The following is an 18,770-nucleotide window of genomic DNA, read 5'->3' on the forward strand; positions in this document are numbered from 1 at the left end:
GCATTGGCCACACTGTTTTGATAAGGTGTTCAAAAATTACTATGCATGGTGTAGTATAGTAATAGTACAGTAATAAAATTATCAGCCAAAATTAACAAAGCGTATTATATATGAGAGATTTTTAAACTACCCTGTCAGGTACTCACACAACGTGTTAAGATGAAATAGAAGCTGTAACATTTAAAAAGGATTTTTAAACAAAATCAAGTCTTAAAAACTTTTATATAAAGATATTAACATAGCAGGCCTTATAAAACTAAACATTGCTTTCAGAGAAAGCAACTCATATCCTAAAATCTCCAGAAGAAATAATAAAAGTGATATGCCTGAAAAGCACAGATGTTTCTTAGATAACATGTGCTAAATATGCTCCTTCATTCTACTATGGATGTAAACTTTTTAAGCTTCTTGATTCGTATTGTAAACTGCTTTCTAGACCGACACTAACAACCCCTACTCCTACTAGCACTGTTTGGGGACATGCATTTCACTATATCCCTGCCTACATTACGATCATTTTTTTAACTTTTTAACTAGTAAGATTTCCATAGCATTTTTCAAGAAAGTTGTTTCCCTTGGCTTTCAAGTCACTGGCATTTATATTATCAGTCTTATCTAGGTAAGATAACACAAATCTAAAAACTAGGAAACATGGTTATTATTCTTGGTTCTGTTGTGAATTTTTCAATCTGGCCAAATATTTATGTTTTCAGTTAAAAAAAGACATTTTTAAAAAAGGACTGTTAGCCCTGACTCTTCTTTCTCAAAATAGTAACATATAAAAAATAAAAACCAGAAGGGAGGGTATAGCTCAGTGGTAAAGTGTGTATTTTCAGCATACACAAGGTCCTGGGATCAATCCCCAGTACCTCCGTTAGAAAAATAAATAAACAAATAAACCTAATTACCTCTCCCTCAAAAAAAGTTTAAAAATTAAAAACAACACAAATTTTAAAAATAATTTAAAAACTAAAAAAATAAGAGCAGAGAAAGTCAATACATTTGCATCTGCTAACTTGATGGTGAATATTCATGTGTTCACTCCTTGGCTCAACATGTGTTGAGACCCACTAGACACCAGGTAGTTGTAAGGAATCAGAGTTGACTCCAGAGTCCTCACCCTCCGGAGTGCAGCTCCACATGTCTTTATCCAAAGCACTTGGGCCACAGGTGTTTCGGAACCAACACTATTTGTGGATGTTTAGGAAGGTAAGACAATATACATTGGATGTAACGCCTCCCAGTAGAGCCTGGGGCAGCCTCCTATAAACAAATCAGCAACATTTCTGTAGCAAAGCAATGTTATAGATAGCCTCATGTCAGTTCAGGTCAGGTTTTGCAGCCAAATAAGTTTTGGCACCAGCCGTAAAATAAACTTTTGGTTTTCAGAGCTTTTTGGATTTCGGCATTGCAGATAAGGGGCCATGGACTTGAAAAATGGTGTTTTACATTCTAGGATAAATGTAAGAACAGACAGAGTACTATGGGAATGTAGCGGTGCGGCTTCCAACCCAGACTGGCAGAGGGCAGGAAGGTTGGTGGAGAGAAAATAGAAGTTGACTCACAGATGCCAATGAAACACAGATATTTTATTATGTTATTATCCCAGGGAGATGTGAGAGCTGAGGAAGAGATTATTGCCTGATGATGAATTTTGAGAAACTGCTTTTGAGTTTTCTTACTTTATCATTGTGTTACAAACTGTCAGACATTTCTTTATTGTTGTGTTACAAAGTTAACAGTGAAAATGTCATCATTGGGTCTAGTCAATCCTCTCACTGAGAGAACAAAAAGTATTGCAAACAGCATGTGACATAGCAGTACTTCATTTAAACACTCAACTACTTCTTGCACGTCTATGCTATAGTTCCAGATCTTTATACTTTCTCACCTGGGGGACTGTTCTCCCTCAGGGCTCTGGCCCCAGCCAGGCTGTATCCTACACCACCATACAGAACTGATTATCTCACTCCCATGCCTGAAAACCTTTAAGAGTTCCCCACTGGGGGAAAAAAAATTCTTTATTGCTAGCTCCCTCTTTCAGTATATGCTATATAGACCAGGAAAGGGCCCGTAACTTACAAACCAACTTGTGTAGGAGCATATATACAAAGAAGCTTTATGAGGATGGCAGATTTCATGATAAAGAGCAGCAGGAGCAGACAGGACAAAAGGCAAAGCCCGGGAGAGCTGGATGAAATAACACAAGACAGGCCAGTCAGGAGCTCACGCAGGAGATGCTAACTCGAACAGGAGTGTACGGAAAGCAGATCTAGAACTAGAATCCCTGGCTCATGGGCCTAGAATACCTCAACAGGTGAAATATTTGCATGTGAAGACTCACTTGTAAAGTTTGTTTTGTCTAGTATTTTTAACATTCCGTTTTTCCAGTCTTACTTGCACTTATTATTTGCACTATTTTTCAAGGCAGCCTTTCCCAAGTAAATTCAAATTCGGGACCTGATCAAGTTATACACTAGCCAATCAAACATATCCACTGGGAATCTATTAGAAAAGTGACCAGCACATGAGAGAAATCTTGAAGATAGTCATTAGAAAATAAAATCAGGGGAATTTGAACCAATATGGTTTTGCTATATTGTCTTATCATTTTATTGTATGTAAAAAAATATATATTTTTATTATTTTTTTTCCTTTTTTAAATTTAATTTAATTTAATTTAATTTTTTTTATTTTTACATTTTTATTGATTCATAATCATTTTACAGTGTTGTGTCAAATTCCAGTGTTCAGCACAATTTTTCAGTCATTCATGGACATATACACACTCATTGTCACATTTTTTTCTCTGTGATTTATCATAACATTTTGTGTATATTTCCCTGTGCTATACAGTGTAATCTTGTTTATCTGTTCTACAATTTTGAAATCCCAGTCTATCCCTTCCCACCCTCTACCCCGCCCCCCCCCCCCCCCCCCCGGTAACCACAAGTCTGTATTCTCTGTCCATGAGTCTATTTCTGTCCTGTATTTATGCTTTGTTTTTGTTTGTTTGTTTGTTTTTGTTTTTTAGATTCCACATATGAGCGATCTCATATGGTATTTTTCTTTCTCTTTCTGGCTTACTTCACTTAGAATGACATTCTCTAGGAGTATCCATGTTGCTGCAAATGGCATTATGTTGTCGGTTTTTATGGCTGAGTAGTATTCCATTGTATAAATATACCACATCTTCTTTATCCAGTCACCTGTTGATGGACAAAAAAATATATATTTTTAAATCCCAGAAATATGTAAAAGAGTTTAATAAATATACCTTTTAAATATTTAAAAGCTTTGGGTCATTCCTTGGTTTCCACACTGAGAGTATTTGCAAGTACAAAGTACAAAATATAAGTTATTTGTTTTTCCTAGCTGGGCAATGAATATTAAAACAAACTTCAAAAACAGTCATTTGAATTATATTATGACTATGCAAACCAAGGGAGCTTGGCTAAACATGAAAAATGCAAAATTTGTTTCATTTTTGTTCCTTAACCCAAATTCCAGTACGAGGGCAAAGATAGAAAGAAAGGCATCTAATGTCTCCTTCCTATTTCCTTCTCATACACCCTAAAAGATGGGGTGTATGTGATACACACTCTGATTCGGCTAGAGTCTCTTTAATGCCTTCTACCTCTAGACAAAATGTTTACCTAATTGAGAATTTATTTCAGTGACAATTAAAAAATCTGTTCCATGTGGAACCTAATTTTCCTGAGGTAAGGATGACATAAACCCTTGATTGTGAGCATATGAGGGTGTGGAGGTGAGGAGGAGTTAAATTCTTTCCTTCTGAAAACATGGGATTGCACTCTCTGAAATAATGTTATATTTGAAGAATGTTATAGTCCTGCAAGATAGGTTTTAAAGATCAGGAAAATGAGGCTTAGAGGTGGAACTACTAATCCACTTGAAAGACATAGTTCATAGATGACCTGGTCAAAGCCTCAAAATCAGAATCCAGATCCCTGACTCCCTGCCCAGGATGGTTTCACATCATATATGGCAGGAAATGCACTTTCTCAAATGCATTCATTCAGTCCCTCATGCATTTGTTCAAACAAATATTTATTAAGCAGTGATTTAGAGTTTGTCTACAGTGTCTACTAAAAGTCAGACACTGCACAGGACATCCAGCAGTAAGTACGTCATATGATCAACCCTGACCTTGCAGACCTTGTTTAAGTGGAGAAGATAGAAAATTAGCAAGAGAAATGAGTAGAATATATGATAACTTCAATGGTGGAAGTACTGCGAAGAAGAATAAAGTAGGAAGGGAGCCAGGGCACAGAGCAAAGGGAAACTGTAAGTTTAACTAGGTTGGTCAGAATGACTACACTGGAAATGGAATTTGAACAAAGACTTAAAGGAGATGAGAGACTGGATAGGTGGACATCCATCAGAATGAGGCAGCAGGACCTTCTGGGGTCCTCCCTGGTACAAATCCTTTCCATGTCTCCCATTTTGAAGGAGGGTTAATAAAATGGCTGCATTTAGGCTAACAGATTGCTTATTCTTATGCTTGCCCTTAGAACAGTCAACTAACCTGACTGACCGATTGCTACTCTCAGCTCCAGGCCTGTTGTTAAACTAAAGCTATTAATTTCACTGTTTCTGCTTTATTCCAGTAATCGAAAGTAATCATCGTGCTTGGTTTCTGAGTTGTTCTCCAGGGAGAAGGTCACATAACCTTAACCAAAATAGGCTAAATACCAAGAAGACCACGCCTTGGGCGCTTATGAGATAAAGAGATAGAAAGAGCAACAACCACTAGCCTCTGTAGAACTGGTCACCTGGAGACACCGTGACGCCACTCTGAGTCTTATGATGAAAATGCTTCTGTTGATCGTTATCGATGCTTTATTGTTTGAGCTATGGCTATATAATCACCCTGCCCCATCGCCAAGGTGCGCTCACAGTTTTGAAGGCACTAGCCTGCTGTGAGTCTCCTTTGCCCAGCAAAGTAATAACGCTGCCTCTTTTTTTCTATGCTCGAAGACCTTGTCTCTGAGTTTCAGTTAGGCTCATCAGGGATGGGGATCAATCTTTCAGCAACAACCTCACCACCAACCAGTCAGAAGAAAGTCGTGCACCCTGCACCCTCATCCAGAATGTTGTCTTTAAAAACCTTTTCCTGAAAGCCATCGCAGAGTTTGGGTCTTTTGAGCCCATTCTGCTTGCTTGGCACCTTGCAAATAAACGCTGTACTTTCTTTCATCACAACCTGGTGTCAGTAAACTGGTTTTGCCGTTGGCAGGTGAGAGTTTGGTTTGGTAACAGAATCTACTGATCAAGCACTAGCTTTTAGTTTTATGGAAATAGAAATTTCCAGTAAAAATATTTGCATTTATAAAGCACTATACTTCTTTTTCAAAAGTTACACGTACACAAGGTAAGAAATTAAAAGACAACAATAGTATAAGCTGTGTAAAGCCTCCCTGACTGCTATATCCTCAATTCTTTTCCTCAAAGGCAACCAGAGTTTCTAGTTCCTTGTGTGTGTGTGTGTGTGTGTATAATGTATATATATTTTATCCATATATATCCATATTTGTTGCCTGTATCTTTGGAATAAAAATAACTGGTTCTCACCTGGCACTTTTCCTTTATTTTTTTGTGGGTTTTGATGTAGTAATCATAGCCCATTCTGAAAAATAAATAGCATTACTCTTTTCCCCTAAGAACATTCAAACAATTCATAAACATTTAAGTTGTACTTTTATCTTTAAAATTTTACTTCACAATTTACCACGTGATATGCCTGACATTGTTAGAGATCAGAACTTTAAGATCAGTATTTGCCCAAACAAAACCCTTACATGTTTACTGTTCAGTGTTCTTGCACAGATTGCATTTAGTAGAAGATCAAGCATGATGAGAAACTGGTGCTTATTAATTTAACACAGGGCCTTTGATAAAGGTTTCTGCTTTCCCAAATGCACCTGTTAGGTAACAGAAACTATGTTAGGTGACTTGTCTTTGATTCCTAAGTCTTTCTTTATGTAGTCCTTAAATATGTTATGAATCCAAGGAACATTTCAATACGAAACTGAGATACACAAGCTGGAAGAGAAGAAGCAAAATGAAATTCCTGTATCCTTTAAAAATGAAGCTTCAACTTGAGGCACAGAAGTGCATTACATTTTGTTTACCCTTCCATTTCTTCACTAGGTGTCATGCATGTGTTTCCCTGACTCACCTGGCTGCTTGAGCATGTACACTTCTGGCCAGGAATTTTTTTCATACTTCTTTGTCAGTTAGAGAACATCTGGATGACTTAGGACCTCCCCTCCGACTAATGGTCAGTAGTCTTCCAAAGAATGTTTACTTTTACACAATAATCTGGGAGGTTTCAAGGTCTTGAGAAATGCAACCTGTTAGGACTCAGGGAGGAGGGGGAGGAATCCTTGAAATATAAAGATTCATCATAGAATATACAATGGAGAAAAGACAGTCTCTTCAGCAAATGGTGTTGGGAAAACTGAACATTCACATGTAAATCAAGGAAGTTAGAACACTCCCTCACACCATACACAAAAATAAACTCAAAATGGCTTAAAGACTTAAACATAAAACAAGACACTATAAACCTCTTAGAAGAAAACATCATAGGCAAAACATTCTCTGATAAAAATCTCAGCAAAGTTCTTCTAAGCCAGTCTACCCAGGCAATAGAAATTAAAGCAAAAATAAACAAATGGAACCTAATTAAACTTATAAGCTTCTGCACAGCAAAGGAAATCATAAGTAAGACAAAAGACAACCTACAGAATAGGAGAAAATGTTTGCAAATGATACGATTGACAAAGGCTTAATTTCCAAAATACATAAATAGCTCATAAAACTTAATAAGAAAAAAAACCACACAACTCAATTCAAAAATAGGCAGGAGATCTAAAGAAACAATTTTCCAGTGAAGACACACAAATGGCCAATTGGCACATGAAAAAATGCTCAATATCACTAATTATCAGAGAAATACAAATCAAAACTACAATGAGGTATCACCTCACACCAGTCAGAATGGCCATCATTAAAAAGTCCACAAACGATACACGCTGAAGAGGGTGTGGAGAAAAGGGAACCCTCCTACACTGTTGGTGGGAACGTAGTTTGGTGAAGCCATTATGGTAAACAGTATGGAGAGTCCTCAAAAAACTAAAAATAGACTTACTATATGATCCAGAAATCCCACTACTGGGCATATATTCCGAGGAAACTCTAATTTGAAAAGACACATGTACCCCAATGTTCATAGCAGCATTATATACAATAGCCAAGACATGGAAACAACCTAAATATCCATGGACAGAGGACTGGATAAAGAAGCTGTGGTGTATTTACACAACTGGAAACTACCCAGTCATTAAAAGAATAAAATAATGCCATTTGCAGCAACATGGATGGAGATCGTCATTCTAAGGCAAGTAAGCCAGAAAGAGAAAGAAAAACACCATCTGTATGATATTACACATACATGTAATCTAAAAAAAAGACACAAATGAACTTACTTACAAAACAGAAACAGACTCACAGACATAGAAAACAAACTTATGGTTACCAGCGGGGAAAGGGAGTAGGGAGGGATAAATTGGGAGTCTGAGATTTGCAAATACTATTGTATATAAAATAGATGCACAACAAGTTTCTTCTGTATAGCACAGGGAACTGTATTCAATACTTTGTAATAACCAATAATGAAAAAGAATATGGAAACGAATATATGCATGTATCTGTATGACTGAAACATTATGCTGTACACCAGAAACTGACACAACATTTGTAAAGTAACTATACTTCAATTAAAAAAAAAAGATTTGCCACTCTTTTATCAATTTCACAATTTAATGTGAGAAAGGGAAAACTGCAACTATTATGATTAGTTCAAATATCAGAATACATTTATGCTTAGCTGAGGAGTTTCAGGAAAATGTGCACAGAGACCTCTGACATAGGACTTCCTCTTACTTCGATGTCCCCACTGCCCCCTCTCTAAAACGAGACACCCATTGACCTCATTTGTTTCCAAAATGGCTATTTTTTTTAAAAATGAAACTTTCTCACTAAAAACTGTTTACTATATAGCTACACAATAAAAACTCAACCATCACTGTACATATACATATACACACAATGACTCCAACTTAAGGAAATTTCCCAAAATATTCATATAGGTTGTTTGGGACCAGACAGACAGAACAATAGCTAACTGAATTTTTCCTTTTCACCTAATTGTTTTGGTCATGAGAAGACATAGGCAGAGCTTGGCTGAACACCAATCATTCATTTTCCATAGCTCCATTTAAGAATTCACCCTGCACAGAGTGTGCTAGAATAAAGAAGCTCAAATTGACATTAGAAATAATGCGACTAGTGATACCATGATAGCTGGAGAAAAGAATTTCTGGGATTCTTCAAAATTGCCTACAGAAAAAGAACTAAAAAATGGGATGAAATGGAGTTTTCAGTTATATAGAATACAGGATGAAAAAAAAGATCACGGAGACAAACTAATATAAAGCAGGAATATGAAGCTACTTACAGTAAATGAAAAAGAAGAGAAATACGGTCACACCTGATTTAAGATCTTTACTTCTTTTTAAAATGTTTTAAAAAAAATTGAAGTATAGTTGATTTACAATGTTGTGTTAGTTTCAGGTGTACAGCAAAGTGGACATACATATACAGATATTCTTTTTCAGATCCTTTTCCATTGTAGGTTGTTATAAGGCACTGAATATAGCTCCCTGTGCTATACAGCAGGTCCTTCCTGTTTATCTGTTTTATATATAATAGTGTATATATGTTAATGCTGAACTCCTGATTTATCCCCATCCCTTTTCCTTTTGTAACCATAGTTTGTTTTCTATGTCTGTGAGTCTATTTCTGGTTTTTAAATAAGTTCATTTGTATCAGTTTTTTTAAGATTCCACATATAAGTGACATCATATGATATTTGTCTTTGTCTGACTGACTTACTGTTTTCCATAGTGGCTGCACCCAATTACATTCCCCCCAACAGTGTAGGACAGTTCCCTCTTCTCCACACCTTTTCCAGCGTTTATTATTTGTAGACTTTTTAATGATGGCCATTCTGACAGGTGTGAGGTGATGTCTCATTGTAGTTTTGATCTGCATTTCTCAAGACTGCTGCTTCTTGAGATCATATATTCATGTATATAAAATCAAATCTTGCACTTAAATATGTGAAGACTAAACAACTGGTTGGCTTCTACTTTGCTCTAAACCAAAAACAGTGTAGAGACGGTGTAAGGGAAAAGCCTGTAATTACTGTTTCCATTCTTCACAGAGTACAGCTCATTGCTTTTCACTTCTCAGAAAAAAAAGTACGATTTATGAGGTCTTTTTCCTTCTCACCTCACCCCTAGATCCATTTTAAGCCTTAATCCTCATCCCTTCAAAGAGTACAGCATTTCAATTCATTTCAAAGTACTGGATTGGTGCTGATGAGAATAGGACCAAAATAAAAAAAGAGATTAGCTATGCTGAGAAATGTCCATTATAACCACTGCAAGAATAGTGAACCAATCAGCCAGCATATATTAAAGTTGCCTACTGCTGTTTACAGGAAATTTACAAAGCACCGTACTGGAACAAAAGAGAATGGGGCATATGTCGTAGACTTTAAAGATGGAGAAAATATTTCTGTGTATAATAAACTAAGGACCCTCCAAAGATAAGAAACTGAGACACTCAAATACTATGCTTCACACACATAAACTGAGCAAATAAAAAGAACTCCTTAAAATCTATTTTGAAAATGATATAAAACATTACTGTGGTAGTTCCGGGGCTCTGTTCCTCTAAAGAGAGATAATAAGCTTTATGCTGTGTTCATGACAGCAAAGACAATTAGTGTTCCAAAGATCTGATCACTACACACGTTTTAAAAAATACGAAAATAATTACATCAGCATATGGACCCTGGAAAATTTCTTCTCTTGTAATAAGGTCAGATGGACATTTCCTGTTTCACATTTCTAGTACACGTTGTCTTTTAGACAATAATAGTGTGAAACAATAGTTTGGCATGGGTTCAGTGCATACTAAGAAATGCTCCGGCCCTTGAAGGCTGGAATGAGTCAGCCTCAAATGGCAAAGATCTCGATGACGACGAGAAAGACAGGCTGTCTGGGGAGTGGTGGCCCTGGGGGATAGGATTCAAGAAGCCGACCCGACTAGACTCCAGTCTCTGATGTTTTCTGACCAGTGAAGAGGTCTTATGTTTAACGCTGCCATTGACACAGGCAGCACTTCGGCTTGTGTCTACATAATCCAGCCTTTTTCTTCTTCTTCTTCTTCAGTTGCCTGCAAGGCAAGACTGCAATACAGAAAAAGAATGAATTGGCAGGTCCTCCTGAATTGTTAACAAAGACTCGCCATTGCTTCCACTACTTAACCTCCTGCTCCTGCTGTAAACAATTAATCCAGGCCACAATGAGCTCTTTCCTGCCCCTTACCAAACTTTGCAACCCACTGGGAATCCTTACCCTATCCATGGGCCTTCCCGCTACTTTGAACACCACGAGACAGAACCACTCAGTTCCGGGCCCCTCCTAAATTTGGTAGTTCACGCATCTCTCTTCTCTGATGCCAAACTGGGATCCTCAATACATGCTGGATGCTGGCATCAAAACAACTTGTGCCAACTTGAGGCTATTTGGGCCAGTCATTTCCAACGACATCTCTCATCTCAAATATTCCACGACTCACTTGTGGAAAGTAGATGGGGAGAGAATTCTAAAATACGGCAAAGGATGCAGAGGGATTAACAATGGGACCACTACAGAGTTAGGAGGGGCCGAATCTGAGCCAAGAAGTTACGCAGCAGAAGGAATGACAATGGAGGGAAAGGGTAGGCAACTGGGAGGGGGTTGCCTTTTCCCAGGGCCCGAGAATGACACGGATGAGAGAGCTGGAGGTCACCCTTGATCAACCCTTCTCTTTCACCCTCTATATATAACTCATCATCAAGTCCTCATTTGTCACTACAAGGGATAAAGCACCTGCTGCTATCTTTTTCCCCTAAGCAATAAACCTTTAACTATTATAAATCATACACATCCATTTTTAAATTTCAAAACAATATAGGAAGATAAAGAAAAAAGGAAAAATCGTCTCCAACCCCACTACCTAAAAATAAGTGCTGCTTTACTATTTTGTTGAAAAGCCTTATCGACATCTCTGTATACACATGTGCACATTCCTGAACACACATACACTTTTACAGAAAGTGAGGCACGTTATACAAGGAGCTAGGGAACGTTCTGCTTTCACTTAACAGATCACAGGAATCTTTCTGTTTCAATAAATAAAGACATCCACAATAATTTTTAATGGTTGCGTAATGTTCCATTGGCGGGGATATGTCATGACCTATTTAACAAACCTTTCATTGAAGGAAATTATTTTTTTCAATTTTGATTGTTACAATAGCACCGATACTAACACCTCATACACGTGCATGATTGTGAGATTTTCTTTATTAACCTGATAACAAAACATAGGTTTTGTCTTTTTGTTTCTGTCTTTTGATCTTTGGTGAGGTTTTCACATTTTGTAAACTATTTCTGTTCTGTGATGAATTGCTGTGTCTGTTTTTTGTGTGAGAAAGCCTTTTCCTTCTTGAGTCATAGGCCTCCTTGAATATTAGGAGTGTCAACCCTCCTCCTCCCTCTCATATCATTCATGTGTTACAAATGCTTTTTTCTAGTTTGCCCCTTGCTTTCCAGACTTAATTTTATGATGTTTTGGCTGAAGCATTTAATTTTTACAGTCAGATTTCTTTCTCCAGCTGGCTCTGCTGATTTAATCTCCTAACATTCCTACCAGCACTGACCTAAATCAGAGGCTTTCTCACCTTTCACCCCGATAACTGCAACAATCTGAATCGGCCTCCCTGATCTCTGCCTCCTGGCCTCTATACTCCACACGGCTGTCAGAGTGCTCTTTTTAAAATGAAAATCAGGCCAGATCTTTCTTCTGCCTAAGGCTGTTCTGTGGTGTGTGTCCCAGGTTAGTTATTTGTACGGCTCTTTTAGAAGTCGGTGAAGTAACAACTAGCCAGGGGGAGGGTGTAGCTCAAGCAGTAGAGCACATGCTTAGCATGCATGAGGTCCTGGGTTCAATCCCCAGTGCCTTCCCTAAGAATAAGTAAATAAATCTGATTACCTCTCCCCCTCCCCTCCAAAAAGCTTAAAAAATACAATAACCATAGAATAAACCACTCTTTATTTGTGAAAGTTTTTGAAGAAAGAAAGCATATTATTCTTATTTTAAGAAAAACACAAACATATTAAGAAGCAGAATGCAAAATGCAAAGGAATTTGTAAGATAAGCAAGAAGGTTTCCAAGATATTTTTAGTATTTAAATGAACATGTTTATAAGTAATGGACTTGGAGGGTAAAACCTAAGCTCCTTAACATGTGCGGCAGGGAGTGCCTAGCTTTCACCAAAATCGTTGCCTTTTCCTCCTCATCACATAGCTTTCCCAGCCTCCCTTGAGGTTATGTGTGACTGTGTGACTGAATTCTGCCCCATGAAAGTGGAAGAAATTAGGGTGATGGTATGATTTATTGTTCAAATTGGGACACTGTTAAGAGAGAAAGAGGACACTATTAACTGTTGCCCTAGGAATTCAGGCTTAAATTGGGGCAATATGATCACAATGAGGAGAAGGAAGTGTGTCACCCCAGGGTGGGCCCATGCCTAACTCTCTCCTCTCTTCCCCAGCCTGTTGACAGATGTGGAAGATGCTGGCAGAAGACTCAGTGCCCTGGACTGAGCCAGGGGACGGAACTCTTGCACTCAACTGTTCCAGCATTTCAAACCATCGTAGGGGACAGCAGTTCTCACCCTGACTGGTGCCACGTGGAACACGGGCTTTCCACAATATGGCCTTTCCCTAGCTCTCTGGCATTCTCTAGCTTGAACTTCAGCTCTAGCAAACTGAACTGCTTCGTCAAACGTTTTTACACACCTGTCTGTGAGTCAGTCTCTCCCACTAATCAGGGAGCTCCTTGATGGCAAATACTTAGTCCTAGTTACCTTTGCAGCAAGTCACTACCTGGCACATAATACATCTCATGAATGTTAGTGAATGAAGAAATATTTAGCCAAGAAAGAATTAAATCTTTCAACTGGGGCTATTTCATGACAAGAACTAAAACTGTCAAAACTATTACACCACGTGGAAGATCTTATATCTGAAAAAGACACATATTCAAATATAAGATTTTGGAAAAACGAGCTACACATTCTTGTAGCCTGAAAATACAAATGCAAAAATATTCCTCCTCTTAGCCTTCAGTGTTCCTTTATCTTCACTTCCCTCAAACCCCTCGGAATATACAAGCACACACACATTCATTCATTTCCTGGGGGAATATCTGACTTAATTACCAATGATAGAGTAAGTTCGAAGGAACAGGAAGAATTGAGATTTTAAGTTCAGATCCTGATGCTGGCCAGTAATCCCTGCATGAGGTGCCTCTGCTCAGCAGAGGGATTTCTCTCTCCTGCCTCCCAATATGATTAAGAGTTGATGTACAATGGACGATGATGTACACGAGAGCGTGCTATCAACTCAAGAAAGGGGCTTTGCTGGCATGATTTAATTAGCATTAATTGTAGTTAAGCTGCGCACACAGAGCATAATGTCCTCTTTGCTCTAAGAAAAGGAAGGGCTTCCACCACCTAGATTATGAAATATTGATTAATTCATGTATGCTGACACCCATCTAAAAATGGAATCATTTAATCTGTCACTCCTTCCCCCATCCACATACAAAAACATAATGGCAGTCCTGAGAAGAACAAAAGGAGTGATGAGGGGGTGGAAATAAGGAAGGAGGGTAAGAGCAGAGAAAGCAAAACACTGCAAATGAAATATGTCAAACTATAACCACACACACACACACACACACACACACATACACACAGAGAACACCCACTCTACTAATTAATGCAGCTTTGCTTTCACTCCAACTATTGGGAAAACATTAATTACAGAGAAATCTCGTTAATCCACTTCCCAGTTCATTAATTATGCATCAATGCCAAGTTTTTGTTGGCCTGACATGAGACAATCCTGTTCCAATGAAGGTCTGATGCTGCACATTGCACAACAGTTACGGGGCTTTCCTGATGCTGTGGGATGGTTTTCAGGATCTACTCAATTCATATGTTGTATATATTTGTGTCCTCTGATAAGTATTCTGTGATTACGAGATGTACTTCAAGCTGACTACAATTGTTTCTTAGCTAATACTTCATCCATCTCTGTCACAGGCACATTAGGAATTCTATTCAGCTAGAAAAGCAGGCAGCACAGCATTGTGAATGTACTTAACACCACGGGATTGTACACTAAATAAGGGTTAAAATGCTAAATTTAATGTGATGTATATTTTACCACAATAAAAAATTTTAAGTAAAAGCTATAGATTTCTGAGAAAGTTAGGTTATAGAGAGATGACAGATGTTTAAAAAAAGAAGTTTACAAGTTCTCAAACAGTCTCAAAAGGCCTCAGAATGCCTTTCCTTTTGTTCAGAGAAAATATTACGGGATGAACTTCAGAGCCCAGACAAGCACAAATGAGTTATTTGCAGAGAGATTTGAGGAAAGCAAGGATGTTTGAATGGTCTTATCAACAGATATTAACTGAGCATTCATAAAATGCTCAGCACTGTACCACTTAATTTGGAGCTACCTATATTTAATCACATCTAGTTCCCTAATGAATTACTCCCTATATTCCTTGCTCATTTCTTTATCAATGTCTGCATGCACAGCTCCTCCTGACCCAAGTGCAATCTGATTTATCAGATTTGGAGTAGTGAGCAGATAAAAGTTATGGGCTGCTTCCACTAATGGATAGGTTCACTTTTTCTGCAGTCAATAAGTCTCACTTTTGAGGGGTGCTTCAGATTCATAAAGTGCCTCATGCTTGATGAATACTAGTGACACCCTCTCAGTGGGGACACCAGTAAATGTCAACTGACATGGTAACCTTTTCTCAACCTTTGTATCAAGAGATCCAGTATTAAATGTCACCAAGTCATATTTCCAAGGTGCAAACTGACTGACCCTGGAGTTTGGGAAGGAATTTTCTATTCGCTATCACACAACTGAATTGACTACAACAGTTGTGCCGTATCAATCTGAGGTAAAATCCTGGCCAGTAAATCAAAATGAGTTTTGAAAGAAAGAAAAAAATAGAAAAAGATACAATAAAGCCTCTAAGAATGATCTGACTCTTGGTCTAATTTTTCACCATGGAAATACTGATCACTGATATTTTTATTTAAATAAAAATAAACCATTAATACCCAAAGAGAGTTGCACACAACTGGTTGTTAAATCCTTTTAGTCACTTTTCCTTAAGCTTTCTCATCTTAAAGGCTTAACTTTATCTAGTGTATTTACGCAACGGGCTAATTTACTTATATTCTCTTCTTCGTCGTATCTCTGATTGTGTATGTATTTATCCAATCAGACTTCCAGTGAGGAGTCGTCTGGGATCAGTCCAGCCCATAGGAGACCAAGGGAGAAGATAGGAGTGCCTCTTGCCCAACACTATATGATGTATGGAATGCAAGGGAGAGCATCAGAGACTACCTACAGGAGAGGCTGCTGAGAGACGTACCTCTCAGGGTCCGAATGTTCACCAAAGAAGGGGGACTAAGGTGGTTAATGAGATCCTCGCTGGGAAACCATGTGATCGGAGAACAAGATGCAGCAGCAGGTCCAAATGGGTGGGTGCATTTTTGCATGTTTCTTCGCATCCATGCTCTGTAAGCAGACCCAATCTACCTGATGAAGAGACCAAAAGGGTTGGGACCGATTATTGCCAAAAGATTGGCGCCTGTCCCTGATGAGCCTAACTGAAACTCAGAGACAAGGTCTTAGAGCTTAGGGAAAAAGAGGCAGCTTTATTAATTTGCTGGGCAAAGGGGACTCACAGCAGAATTAGTGCCTTCAGAACTGTGGACCCATCTTGGGGACGGGGAAGGGTGGTTATATAGCCATAGCTCAAACAATAAAGCATCGATAACGATCAACAGAAGCATTTTTGTCATAAGACTCAGAGTGGCGTCACGGTGTCTCCAGGTGACCAGTTCTACAGAGGCTAGTGGTTGTTGCTCTTTCGATCTCTTTATCTTATAAGCGCCCAAGGCATGGTCTTCTTGGTATTTAGCCTATTTTGTAAGGTTACAGTCCCATGACCTTCTCCTTGGAGAAGGACTCAGAAACCAAGCATAATTATTACTTTCGATTACTGGAATAAAACAGAGAGTGGATTAAAAGTAGCTTCATTTTAACTAGGGCCTGGAGCTGTGAGTAGCAACTGGTCTCACAGGTTAGTTGCACTTTAAGAGCAAGCATAAGAATAAGAAATCTGTTAGCCTAAGTGCAGCCATTTTATTAATTCTCCTTCAAGATGGTGTTCAAATACCCTCAACATGGAACAGCTAATATTTATGTAGCATTTTTACGTTTCCCAAGAAGTTGTTTGGGATGAAGTTTCACATGTATCATCTCAACTGAGCCTTGAATCAAGTGGATATTAATAGGATCCAGAATTTACAGATGAAGGACAGAAGAATGTGATTCTGAGATAGGAGGGAAGGGGGCAGGACACAGCCATTAAAGGAATGACACAGCAATTAGTGCCAAGATGGTGGAAAAGTCAACTCCCAATAGACCTGGAGGCCCAAGATAGTGGAAGAGCTGACCTCCAGTGGACCCTGAGCTTCATCATTCATGTTGTAATGTACTAGCATGTACAAGCACCATGACAGTTCTGAAGCGAACCATGAAAGGCCAATGGGGGGGGTGTGGACTAATTCCTGGGAATCCCTGCCCCTTCCCCAAAGAAGCTGGATTAATCCTCTCACTTGTTTGCATATAAAAACCAGCAACACTGCACCTGACAGTTGCTCTATCTCTTGCCTTCTGAGACAGCCTGCACTCTGTCTATAGGGTGTGTATCTACTTTTACTTTAAACTAAACACCAACCCAGCACCTCTCAGCCTTTCTCTTGCCCTCTGAGATGGCCTGCACTTGGTCTATGGAGTGTACACCTCTCTAAATAAATCCACTCTTACTCAACCATGGCTCACACTTGAATTCTTTCCTGCCTGAAGCCGAAGATCCTCACTTGAAGGGGCACATCCTAGGGACTCATCCGAGACCTGGGACATGGCCATACACATGCCCTCCATTTTTCCTGTATCAATTCCACCATAGAACCAGCACCTGGGGCTTGGCCACCACTCATGGAGTCACCTAGAAGCAAGGGTGCTTCTCCAGTTGGAGGAGCCACTCTACGGGTATACTGCCTGCTGACCACCTACCGACCAGCTAGTCAGAGAAGCAGCAGTAATAGGAGCTGCACTCAGTTCTGAGAAGACAGTGAGGTCTGGGAGGTCTTGGTGATGCTTTAGAGATCTCAGTTTCTCACTTAGAAGAAAAGCAGTGGGAAGTTGTGATCAAGGAGGAAACATCATTAAGTTATTCTCTGATAAATATCCAAATTATTTTTTAATGAAAGATTACAGAGCGATTGGGGTGTATGACTCAGAAGCAATGCAAAGAATATAGGTAAATTTCCATTTAAAAAAGCAAAAAGCCCTCCTTCCAGAGCTATCTACTTACGTGTATGCCTAAGGCTTCTTATGACATGCATCTATAAAAATAGAAACTAGAGATTTTATTGATATTGAACCTGTTTTATTCCAGCAAAAAACAATAATTATTCATCAGTAGGCACACAAACTCATTGTAAAACAAAACAAAAGCCCCCAAAACAAAAAAAAAGTAGAATTTAAAAAAATATTTTAAAGCCTAATTCAGCCCTCATTTCTCTCATTGAGATGTATTTCTAATAAAATTATATTTACTGTTAAGTCAAACACTGTAATCTTTTTTGGGTCAACTTTATATTAACAGTAACTGTAATAGTAACTTATTCCAGAAGAAGTTTGGATATCATGTTTACAGAAATTTTTTTTTTAATTTTAAAGTTCAATCTATATAAATATTTTTGTTGAAGTAAAACATGATAGAATCATTAATAAAAGATGTTCAAGCATAAACATATGTTATATTAGAATAAAATCCCATGGATGAAGTGGAATGAAAACATAAGTTTATGGGGGAAAATGATGTAAATATTTGTAAAGAAAGCTTAATGATTTACTTTTTAAATGGATGGTAGGGGTATTAAATTGCCATGGTATTTAGATCATGTTAGTTACCATTAAAAAAGTAATACAGCATTTTAATTTTAAGTGGAATATTTAAACATGAAAGAAATTATATCTTCTGCAACTATTTGCGCTTACAATGAAAATTTTCAGCTGTAACAATGTGCAAGAGGGACATACGTTTTCAAAATTCTATTTGGCTGTATGTGAACAGGAAGTTTAAAGATCACTATGCTACAGGAACATATCGTTTGTCTAATATTTGTATAGGAAATGCATTTCCTATACAAATTTCTAAAATTTCTAAAATTTACAAATTTCTAACATTTCTAAAATTTACTGTACAAGGCAGAAGATAATATTGTGAGAGTACAAATTTATAGCAATTTATTACTAAAGCGAAGATCACATTCTGAAATATTTATTTCAAGCCAACAGCTCCTATAGTTGTTGGCCTGATTCTTTTATAACTACATCCTAAAACCTACTCACCAGTTCATCATGTATATTAGGGAATAAATAAGAATGTGGGAA

The sequence above is a fragment of the Vicugna pacos genome, chromosome 9, assembly GCF_048564905.1.
Source record: "Vicugna pacos chromosome 9, VicPac4, whole genome shotgun sequence".
In the NCBI taxonomy this organism is placed as follows: Eukaryota; Metazoa; Chordata; class Mammalia; order Artiodactyla; family Camelidae; genus Vicugna; species Vicugna pacos.